This window comes from Crocodylus siamensis, chromosome 9, assembly GCF_052110815.1.
Source record: "Crocodylus siamensis isolate JL-2025a chromosome 9, ASM5211081v1, whole genome shotgun sequence".
Taxonomy (NCBI): domain Eukaryota; kingdom Metazoa; phylum Chordata; order Crocodylia; family Crocodylidae; genus Crocodylus; species Crocodylus siamensis.
Window position 1 is genome coordinate 69271911 of NC_143403.1, and position 11929 is coordinate 69283839.

The 11929-nt window shown below is 52.4% G+C and overlaps 1 protein-coding gene across 3 annotated transcripts in view; it reads right to left on the reverse strand.

Moving 5' to 3' along the window:
* The window catches only part of FAM222A (family with sequence similarity 222 member A), an 89367-nt gene extending 79973 nt beyond the window's left edge, over positions 1-9394 (reverse strand). For 2 of the 3 annotated variants that reach the window (XM_090063494.1, XM_090063492.1), the window contains exon 1: positions 9260-9394. The gene's annotated coding sequence lies outside the window, so the exon portion shown is untranslated. Of the gene's footprint in view, positions 1-5415; positions 6660-9259 lie in introns of all 3 variants that reach the window. The other variant, XM_090063493.1, reaches the window with a different exon arrangement.
* Positions 9395-11929: the final 2535 nt, after the last annotated feature.

Sequence of the window (11929 nt, forward strand, 5' to 3'; positions counted from 1 at the left end):
TGACGTTATGAGTCTATTCCGGTGCGTTTAACTCACGCTGACATTAACAGGAATTATGCAAGGAGAGAGAGCTCTCCAAGACCATAAAGCTACCATGTAGATATTACCAGCGTATTTCTATTACACACACTCAGTACAAGCTCCATTCCACTCCTGCAGCCAAGAAAGGCTGCGGGACCGCAAGCGGCAGTAAATCATCGCAGAGATAGAGCGTGAGGCCAGTTGAGAATACACGTAACTGATTCAAACGCAGTATCAAAGAGGAATCAATCGGACTTTTAAATGATTTCTTGCCTCCGTGTTCTTGACTTAGGGCCATTAAAAATCCTTGCATCTTTCTCCTCCTATTGCTACAAGTAGTGCAGAGGGCAGGAGAGGGCTCAAGAGCTGTGTAAGTTCACTTTATGCCTTCATCACCACTTCCCAAATGCTCCGCTGGCCCCAGACAGCCAGTTCCCCCATTTCCTGTGGGTTTTCAAACAGCAACACTGGGCACCGTGGGGTCAGGTAGGTATAGAAACATGTAGAGGAGGGGGAAAAAAAAACAAGAGAAGGGGACTGAAAACACAGGCACTGCCAAGGGGAAGAGATGGGATTAGAAGTTCTCTTTAACTTGGGTTTTGCAGCATAGCACCTGGCAGCCCTACAGACCAGAAAGGCTCCCGCAGGGAAACGCTTGAGGTCTGAAAAATCTAGCTGGGTTTTAAGACAAACCATGCCTATTCTACACCACTCAAACACTGGTCCCCATGCTAGCCAACAGCATCTCTTTAAGCACTGCTTATTCCCCATGTAATAACTAACTCGCACTGCTTAAAGCAGGGACAGGCAATTATTTTGGGTGGAGGGCCACTTACTGAGTTTTGGGAAGCCAGCGAGGGCTGCATGACAGACAGCCGGGGGCAGTCAAATATTAATTTTCTAAATTTTTTTTAGGGGCCCCGCAGGCTGGATAGAATGGCCTGGTGGGCCGCATCCAGCCTGCGGGCTGCATTTTGCCCACCCCTGGCTTAAAGCCTCCATCCACTTGTCAGCTGTAACTGCCAGCTCTCCCTAGCAAATCCAACCAGGGCTGGAGAGGGATCAGAGCAAAAACCTAGCTCAGCAAGTGGCCCTGACCAGGGCACTATCCAGAAGAGCAGACACACCCAGACCACTCTGCATCGTACTAATGATCTCGCCACTCAAGAGCACTAATGGTGATATTTATGCCGCACAATTGGCAATGTAGCACTAGAACAACGATGCCCAAGCGCCCAGGCACACTTGTCCTGTAGAAGCCGTGACATATGCTGGCTTGCGGCATTATTAATGTTAAAAACCACCCTGCACTACATGATTTTTTCCTTCCCACTGGTCCCTTGTTGCGGGACTAAAGCTGTATTAGACAGCAATATGAATATTTATCTCTGACAGCTAAATCTCTCCACTGCAGGGTATTAAGGCTTTATTAGTGTTTGGTTACCACTGATGATAAACCAGGCTTAATTCTAGCCTGAAGCATGACATAAAAAAAATGACCTACGACAGGCAGATGGTAAAAGCTTGGAAGATTCTTTGATTCCAGGACGTCGCCCCCTGCAACCTCTCCCCGCTTTCCACAGACATGCCCGCATGCAATACAAAACCTGGGCCACAGTTTGATTCAGGGTTTGATTCAGACCTACCTATTATCAATTAAAAGGCCCTTTTTTTGGTTGCTTCCCCTGCTGCTCCTTAGCTGAGCAGTCTGTCTCAGCACCATTGAATGTGCCCACAAATTATTTCTCTGGAACTGTTTTCTTGGCAGTCCGGGGTTTTGGAGGGGGAAGGAATTTGGGGGGGAATGAATGGGGGGGAGCAGCTTGTCATTTGGGGTTAAAAATGCTGATACATTTTTCTCTTTAGAGCCAGGGATCCCAGGGGCTATAAAAATTCCCAGCAGGCTCTTGTCAGTCTCAGGTCATTAACTTTCTTTCATTGGGAGTTTGTTTACAGTGAGCCATAAATAGATGCGTTTGTGCTACTCTCTAGCAAAAAAAGGACCAAGACCCTGAAAAGAGCTGGAGAGATGCACCCCCCTTCCTGGAAAGGGAGGGGGAACTGGGATGCAAAGAGAGCCACATTAATACCTCCTGCTCTGGGAGACTTGTCTCGCACAGCAATTTAGAGCAATCCAGAAAGTACAGGCAGAGAGAGGTACCCGACTGCTCTCCCCCTGCTCTGTTTGCCTCCGAGATTTACCAGCGTCTCTCCCCCAGACTCTACCTGCGTTCACCTTGCTCCAATGCATGCGTGCTGTCTACCGCGGCCTGTGTGTCCATCCCCCTGCAGACTGAGATAGGAGCTAGCCTCCCTCCAGCCAGCTCCTGGGTCTCAGTGCCAACTGCATTCCTCAAATGCCCTTGTAAAAGTTCACCACCCCCTGAGCTGGCAAAGCCCATGGTATTACAACACGGCCCTTGTCTGCTGCTCATCATGAAGCTGCAGCGTCCCTGCAGATCAGAGGGGTCATCTGGTAAGCTCCAGGCAGCGGGGGGATTGTTTGCAGAAGTGCTTTGTCAGGCCGGGGCTGAACTCCCACGTTCATGGAGCTTTCCCACGGCAGGCCACATTTGTGCAGCTCCGGGAATTGTGGCTCCATTCCCCCACCCCCTTGCAGTCCAAAGGGCAAATATGCTGCCGCTCAGGGGAATGTGCGGGGTTTCTAAGAGCAGTGTGTGCGCCTTGCTGCACAGAAAGAGGCTCTGCCAGGAACAGGGTGCCCTGTTTTCCCCCAGCCCCTCCGTGTCACAGTGACAAGGATGCCCTGGTGCTCTGACAGCCTGGCTAAAGGAGACCCAGAGCAAGCTTAGCTGGGCAGGCCACCTTCTTGCAGCTTGGACATGGGCTGTGGACAACTCCATGCCCTCGCTGGGTGCAGACAGGACATGCCCAGACTCTGCCTGTAGAGAGCCAGCATTAGCACTTAGCCTAGAGCCCAAGGACCACACGTGCCTTGTTAGAGATGACCTCACATCAATCAGCTTCCTCTACAAAATGGGTCGGGGGGTAGGTCCACCGAGGCTTTGTGGGCCGTGCAGCCATCCACATGGAGCAAAGGGCCAAGGACTGCACTGCCTAACGCCATGGTATAGCCATGGCTTGCAGAACATGCGCAGCCAACCCATGGTCGGGCCCTGCGTTCTGTGCACAGTCCTGGAGATGATTCACCTGCACCTTTAAAATTAAGCTCAACCCCTTACGGTTGTAAAGCATGCCTTTAAATGCAGGCCACATGTAAACAGATGCAAGTGCACGCACCTGGCTCTAGACACGGCTTGGAGTGCCTGAGAACTGCCCGATTCATCTCCAAGAGCTTTGACTCAAACTCAATGGCAAAAAGCTAAGCAGCATTTCATTACTTCACAACCGATCCCTGTAGAGACATTTAGCGAGAGCTTATATGCCACAATCTCAAGCCATCTCCAGTAACATCCAAGGCACCAGAAGCTTGACGTCCCCTGACCAGCATCCAAGACCTCCATCTACCTCTTAAACTCCCCTGCAGTGCAATTAGGCATTGTCAGCACAGTCCCACGAGGGCAGAGAAAAACCAGATATGGTGACTCAAACTCATCACTTGACCCACTACCTTATGGATGGAGCCCTGGGTGGAATACCCATCTTCAGATCTGACTCCCCAAAAGCGCCTCCTACCATCTGAGCTTGACCAAAACAATACCACCCTGCAAGCCCAGGGAAGGAGGCAATTTGAGAAGCAGTGTTGTCAATACGGCATGCTGGACCCAAATAGCAGAGACCATGCAATGTGGATCTGAAGCCACTGTGGCTCTGATTTGCCTCCTGGTCCCAGGCTGGCAGGACGCGGTCCCTTTTCTGCACAGAACCACAAGCCTGTGATATAAATCGGGATTATGTACTGAACTCACAGAGGACCGCACAGGGAGATGGCTGTTTCCTTCGGGTTACAGTGTGCTCCCTGCCTAACTGAGCAGCCACTGGTTTGCGTGTCTCCGAGTTCTTCTGGGGTCAATGTGTTTGCTGCACCGACTGATTTAGGTCCTGCTTGGCCCAGAAAAGAATGACAAAACAGGAGAGCTCACACCTCGCATCCTTCACCTGGCCCTCTCTCCCCTTGCCCGTGCTCACTCTCCTCCATGTAGCTGTACTGGTGGCAACACTGGAGAGAAGTAGAGAAAACAGGCACAGCAGGGACACAAGGAGAGCAGGAGGCTGGAGCGGCAAGGTCTCAGAATAGCTCTGCAGCTGGCCTCCCACCATGAGATGTGTGGCAGAGGGTCCTGACACATTCAAGGAGACCCTCTCACCCTGAGGCCTACTTCTATGGAGAGAGCCCCGAGGCAGCAGCTCCAGTGCAGTGCCCTGCCAGAGAGGGCATTCGAGGACGGGAATACAGTACAACCTTGCACAGGGCAGAGAACTCCCTGCAGCTTCATTGCTGGTGCAGATTCAACACAGCCGAGGTCGGCGCTTGCCTGCAGGGCAGTGAGATTCCACTTTGCCCCACTTCTCTGTGGGACAGGGCTTTTCCAACCTCAAGTTCATGGGGAATCGTTTCAGTCCCAGGTGAAAAACAATTTTTGAGAACCACAGACCCACACACCAGCCTGAACAGCCCCTACTCCCCACCTAAATTAAAAACACCCATTAGGCAGGTTTCAAAAGATGTCAGTAGGCTTATAATTATACACGACATCCTTCCGAGATAAAAGCGATTACCAGGGATGCAAATCACTTAGCAACCAATCAGTGCCCCCAGAGTGCAAAGCACTGACCAGCCATCCATTTTCGCCTCGTCCTTTTATTCCCTGCATCGAGCAAATACAAGCACAGATAAAGAGAAGCACAATAGCTCTTGACACGCAAATAGGTTAACATAATAAAGCCAGCTTTACCCGGCTCACTCGAGGGAGAAAAGCAATTCTCAGGCAAGCAGGAGGTAATAAAACAGGGCTTTTGTGTTCCCAGTTCCCATTCTCACCCTGAGCCAGCCTTGCTGCATTAGCTGATAGGAATCGCTGTTTGATTGAATTACCTTTCATGAATATTAGCTTTTTGAGAAATGCGCAGGCAGAAGAGAAAAGGAGAAACGTCTTATTTTTGTGCGTGCGCACTCCAGGCTGCGGCCACAGATGCCTGCCGTGCACCAAGCTCTGGGTCAGAAGCAGGGGACCCTGCAAGGAAAAGGTGCTACTGCAGGTGCAAAGCCCAGGGTTTATGTCACGGCTGCCTGCTTGCAGACACGAGAGCTTGGATGCTGCCTCCCGGCTCTGCACAAGCCAAGGGGCTCCCAGCATGGCTATAAACACACTCTGCAGGTGTGAGCCCAAGAGATGGGCATTTCCCTGTGTGCGTATCCTGCCAGGATTAAAGCTCCAGGTGCACTGCTACCAAGTCAACAGCCCTACTCACCTAAGCGATGCTTCTGGCAACCTGTTTCTCACTCAGATCCAAGGGGCAACACTTGCCTGAAAGCAAGTCATTGCCAGACAGAGGCCTTACATTGTCCCTATGAGAGAACGATGAACCATGCTATTCTGAGACCTATTATGCATGGGCATAATAAACAATCCCTCATCAGCTGGCAGGTCAACTTTGCCATAGCTCAGGCACTGGAAGAGGCTGGGCGGGTGCGTTATCTTAGATGTTCTTCCAGTGGAGTCTCTCAGTGGACCGTAGAAGAGACCAGTCCACTTTATGCAGGAAACTTTGTTCTCCTTCCAGCCCTGGTAGCTAGGTAAGACACCCACAACTCTGGGATGAGGTTCTCCAGTGTTTCACCCTCTCTCCCCTGCCCCGTTTCACCTGTGTTTCACACACCAAATTTTGGTCAGGTGTCTTTAGGAGGGAGGGGAGCAAAAACAGAATGAACAGCTGGATCCAGTACTAGCTCCTAGCAGCCGTGTATCCAGAGAGGCAGGTCTCTACCATGGCAGCCCAGCATCAGGGGGCAAGGGGCAGAAACAGGATGCAGATGGGTGGCAGGCAAGCACCCTGCCCAGCTCCAAATGGGGAGGTGGTCGCATCCAGGTGAGAAGTCTACTGAAGTCAGTCGTGTTGTAACAGAAAGTTTCTCCACATCAGCACTGCAAAGAGCACCGAAATGGAAATCCTTGGGGAGCTGTTGAGAAAAGTCAGTGAGTCCTGGATCTCTGGTGCCTGCTATCACACTACAGGCTGTTACAAGTGCGCTTCAGGCTGCCTCTCTGCCTGTGGGCTGATGGATGAGTGGCGGCAGGAGCCCTGGTGGTCACTGCCAGCGCCCAGGGGGCTTTTACACGGCAGCAGAACAACTGAACACATCTGCAGGGAGCAGGCTCCGCTCTTGCTGACCTCAAAAGGACCTCCTGCAGGTCAAGGTTGAAGTTCGCTGGCTAGGCAGGAAGAAGCTGCTGCTGTTGCGGAGTGTAGTCTACCGGCGCTGTGGATCAGCAGGGAACGCCGGATCCCAGGCCTCCTACTTCAGTGCCGTGCACAAGAGTTATATTTACTGGACTTTCCTTTCTGGCCGTTAGAAATTCCTACCTCATCAGAACAGTCCAAGGCAAAAGGCAGGTTCTTCAGGATCAGGCTCAAACACTGGGGCAAGGATGGCAGATGGGGGATTTGCCGGCTGACACACAGCTGGGAGCCGAGGAGAGAGAGTCTCCTTGAAACTGCGAAGGAAGCACGCCGTATTTAAGATCACAGAAAGCAGAGTGCACAGAGGGGCTACAAACTGGGTGCCGCAGCTTCCTAATAGGGAGGTTTTGTTCTGTGCCAGGTAGATCAGAGAGAAAGGAGGTCAGGGCCTCGCTCAGAAAGTGAGCTGTTAAACCCTGGCTGTTCAAACCTGGCTATTAGTTTCTATTTTGAGTCACTGACCAATCATGTCTTTCCAGGGCTTTCTTTACTCTGGCCCTCGAATAAATATTCAGAGACTCCAACGTTTAAATTTTTAATGATCGTCCCTATTTCAATTGAACATCTCTTACAGCTTGAACTGAGAAAGGAACTTGTGCTGGTATTTATTGACCTGTTAAACCAGCAAGAAAGCTCTACTGCCAGACAGGAAGAAATACCAAGTTCCCAAAGCCCAGGATTAGCTTTCTTCCTCCCCCTCCCCCCTTCCACTAGCAGGGTCACGGAAAGACAAGAAAGTGTTTAATAGCTCTTCTCCTCTTTTCCGACTAATGGGAGCAAAGCAGCCTGGCTTGATTCAGACAGACACGGAGCATACACAAGAAGCCTCCTCGGAAAGAGAAAGGCAGTGCGGGATTTCCTAGAGGTCTGAGCACTCCCAGCACTTTAAAATCCCATTTTACAGGTTTACAGCTTCTGAATGAGAAAGTAACACCCAAGACCCACCCATCGGGGTGGAAATGCCCCAGCCATTCTTTCCTCTCAATGAGTATGGATGACACAAAGCCTCCTGCCCTCCAGGAGACACAGCCTTGCCATATTTCTCAATTCTCCGGTAAGTCATCGGGTACATCTGCTAGGAACCTGCTGGGTCCATCTTGCCTGGCTGGTAGTTGCACCTTTAACATGGAAACGCCTGGTGGGTTACAGCTTCCTGAGAGAAAAGGCGCTTTTAATCCGTCCTTCTAAAATGTCAGAGCGCTATTATGATTCATTCTGCCCTGGCAGAGCTGCTGCCCTGCAGAGCTGCTTGCTTGCCCCACGGTTTGCCACTTGCATGTCACGTTTGCACTTCCACACCAGGCTGCTCCTAGCCGTGTGTGTGCGGAGAAAAGCACTCCCTTCGTCTTGCGAAGGAGAGGTCTAACACAAATTCCCGTCAGAACGAGACAGCCTGCACACGCAGCGACAAGCAAGCCTTTCACTCAAAAAGCCCACACTAGATGTCAGAAAAGCCACATGCATTTCATTTCCACCCCCCAAGCACAACGCCAACACTGCACAGGGCAGTTGCTATCCAGCTGTGGGAGGCAACAGCCAGCCCTCAGAAGCGCGTTTTAGACGGCCACCGTGGGCATGGATGTGCGCTCTACCCTCTCGGCATCAGACAGAGGGCACTTCCATGTGGGGGAAAGACAGGACAGAAGGTACAAAGGGAGGGGGGAGGCATCCACCGCAGAGACCGAAGGCCATCAGGCCTGAGAGCTGCCAGAGATTCACTCAAGTCCCCACTGACACCACGCATATTCGGCACCATGCACACGATTAAATCTCACTGGCATTAACGGGGAATTCAGCATGCAGTGGCAAGCCACTGCGTTTTACTCTGGACGCCCAGCGGCCCACATCCTCCAAGAGCAGCCTTCAGGCTGGATTCTTGGCTTCAAAACCCTGCCTCTTTAGCAGCTCGATGGTTGCGATTTGGTAGCTCTCCTCAAAGGCAGATCAAGGGGCTCTTTTATAGGTTCTCCGTCACCGGCAATAGGAAAGCCTCATTTTTCCTTCCCTGCCCAACTATTCTTTTCATCCCCGGTCCGCTCTCGGCCGAAACAGTGGGAACTAGCGAAATGCCCAGCAGTTTTACGCATTTAACTCTTGCCGACTCTGTTACTCTCTGCCTCCAGCAGCTGGCAGCTTTCCCCGTGCTGAAGTTACAAGAAAGATTTTCTCCCCGTTCAGCTGCATTTCGGTAAAGGCGTCCTCATCGCATTCAGGGGTCTCATTCGAAAGCGCGCCCGAGCCCCGGGGGATGCCAGCAGCGCGAGAGCGGCTTTTCAAGAGAAACCACCACCCTGGATACAGATATATTTTTAATCTTCCTCCTTTGTTGCCGGCAACATCCACATGAACGCAGGGGCTGGCGTTGGGTATTTCACCCGCTCTTCTCCGCTACCGAAAGCCGGGCTCCGGCTGCCATTTCTCCACCTAGATTTGGACAGGGGAAAAACCGCCCCCCGATGCGATCCCCATACGCAGGGATGAACTTAAATGAGAAAAATAAAGCGAGAGAGAGGGGAGACATCAAGCAAACTCTCTTCTTCTCGGTCCATGGCTCCCTTCTTCGGTGGTCGCCGCGCCGGATGCAACCGAGAGGAGACAGACGGATGCGTCGCGCGGAGCCTTCCTCCGAGCCGGCGCAGGCAAAGCCAACAGGTCAGCCCCTGGCCCCGGCCCGCTCGCCAGAGCCCAGAAGAGCAAACCCCACCGAAGGGACCGTTGTCGTTTCGGAGCAGCCGCACACAAGGGACCCCCGCACAAAGGGGCTTCACGATGCGCCCCCCCACCCTTCTCCACGGCCCTGCGGAGGGACGAGGCGACGGCTCCCCCCCGACCCTGCCCCCGCAGCCCCATTTACCGTGCGCCCGGGCCCGGCTCCGCTCCAGGCGATGCATCCAGCGCAGCCCATGGGCAGCGGCGCCGGCTTCAGCTGCCCATGGCGGCGGCGGCTCGGTGCCTCCCTCACGCCGCAGCCGCAGCCCCAGCCCCGGGGGCGGTGCTGCGCGCGGGGCCGGCCCGGGCTGCGGCTGCTGCATGCACCTCCGCGCTGCATGCACCGGGCGGCGCCTGCTGCTGCCTCCCTGCCTCCCTCCTCCTCCCGCTCCGCTCCGCTCGGCGGCCGCCGCGACACTGAGCGGCCCGGCCCAGCCGGGCGCCGCACGCGGCCCGGGCCCGCCCCCTCCCCGCGCGTTACCACGGTGACGCCACGGAGCGTCCCGCGGGGGGCGGGGCCCGGCGGCCACGCGCGCTTTTCGCGGCAAAATTCAAAAGGGCGGGCCGTTAACCCCCGCCCCGCCCCGCCTACAACTCCCGGCGTGCATCGCTCCCGGCGCCCCCCTAGCCCGCCCGGCGCCCGCGCCGCGGGGCATGCTGGGAGTTGTAGTCCGCACTCTTTTAGGGGCAGTGTGTGTTGAGACTTTAGGCCCCCCTCGAGGGAGGCTTGAGCTATAGCATGAGGGGCCTCTGAATAAGGAAAAAACCCCAAACTGGATGTTTTCATTCCCAAAATAGACATATTTAGAGCTCCACAGGTATTATTCATCTGGAGGTCATAAATGTGTGCAGAAATAATTCATCTTAAAATTTCATGCAAATCCATTAGTTTGAGCATACTGGATATAATTTAGGCCCTCAGTTAGGGCGGCCATCGTAGAGGACAGGCAGGTTTTCTGCTCCGCTGTTGATACGAAACCCGACGCCTTTCTGTCCTCTATAAGTTTCTCTTCAAGAGAAGAGAAAATTGTTCTCTTCTTTTCAAGAGAAAAACAGAGGACGTAAAGGCATCGGGTCTCGTGTCAAGAGAAGTCGGGGACAACCAGACCGTCCTCTGTGATGGGCGCCCTAGCCTCAGCGCGTCAAAATGGCCGCCCTAGCCTCAGGGCTGCTCGTCCACAGGGCTCCCACGAGAACGCCTGAAAACGTCCTGCCGTGCGCCTAATCCGGACCCCGTGTGCAGGGGTGGATCGAGAAATTTGTAAAAAGAGGGGTGCAGAGAGTGAGGTGCATCATCACAGATCGAACAACACCTCCCTCTCCGGTGAAAAAGAAATGAGAAGCGTTGCTAATATGCCACGGGCTGGATTATTCAGTAAAATGGCAGAAAAGCCAATAGCTACTAGAGCTTCACCTGCAGGCATTAAAAAGGGGTCTGCGGGGCTCTGAAACCAGACCGAATGGGCAGCAGCATTGCAGAACAAGGGCTCACTTGATTAGCGCGACATCGAGATCATTGAAAGGAAGAAGAGAGGGTCTTTCACACCTGTGCAATGAAGAGTTCAGAAGGCAAATGAGAACGAGCCACAATCAATGCTGATTCCCTCAGCGCTGCCTGACTAGAAATGCCGCCACCACTGCCAGACAGTTGGGTTTAAACTTCGAGCGGCACGAGCATCAAAAGGGGTGCACGTGCACTAATGCACCCCTCTGTCTTCCCCAAATCTGCCCCTGCCCGTGTGCTATCCCAGGGCAAGAAGGAGAATCAGACTTCCTCTCCATCCCTCATCATTACACCCCCCTCTGCCGTGTTACCTTTTGCTTCTCTCCTCTCCGAACTAAACGCTCCCATCTTTTCACTCTCTCCTCGCCCAGCAATCTCTTGGGGCCTCTATTAAGCTTTGTCACTGGTCTCTGGCCCTTTTCATATATCCTTTTGGAGCCAGGGTGGCTGGATCTGAATGCAATATTGCAAGTGACAGCGTGTCATTGGTTTACAGCATTATAATACCTCCTGCGTTTGTCCTATTTTTATAACTCGCCGTATGCTTTCCTTGCTGTCCACCCTTGCATATTGAGTGGTTCAAGGCTTCTTCCTCACCAGTTATTTAAAGTTCATTTCAAGCCTAGCAGTATGGACGTACAATTTAAATTATGGCTCCCAATGGGCATTGCCATGTGTTTGTCACCAGAGAATTCCTTCTGCCATCATGCTCCTTATTCATCTGCGTGGATGCATGCAAACATAGTCAGACCCATTCAAGGTTCCCCAATCTAAGCCACCACCCAAACTCAACCAGTACCTGGGGGTTGTGGACCACATATATTAGGTGGTGTTCTCTGATTTTCTGTGATTTTTCAGTTTCACCGGGACTATAGTTTTCTTGCATTGTCAGAGACTTCCAACTATCCAGGCTTGTTCTCACCGTCATTCTACCTCTTTTCTTTCCCCCCCAGAGAAGCCCACTTCAGTACTGCATATTTCAAGGGATTAACAACAGGTGGGAAGAAGACCTGGGATTGTGGGTGCTTTTTGTCAGGAGTCAAATCTCCATGGCTCTGGCAATTCTCCCGTCACTTGTTCCTATCCAGTTAACACTGAAGTTTGAAAAATTATGTTAAAACAATAGATAAGATATGCTTTCAGGAAAGTGATTCCTGTCTGTAATTATTACACATATTATCTTTATTATCCTCCCCATGAAAATACATTATATTGAATAAATTATCTCTTTGAGCTGGGCTATTCATGATAGTCATTTGTTTCATTTTCCCCCCTTTTCTTTTATTCTTTTTTTTTTTAAGCACAGGGGGT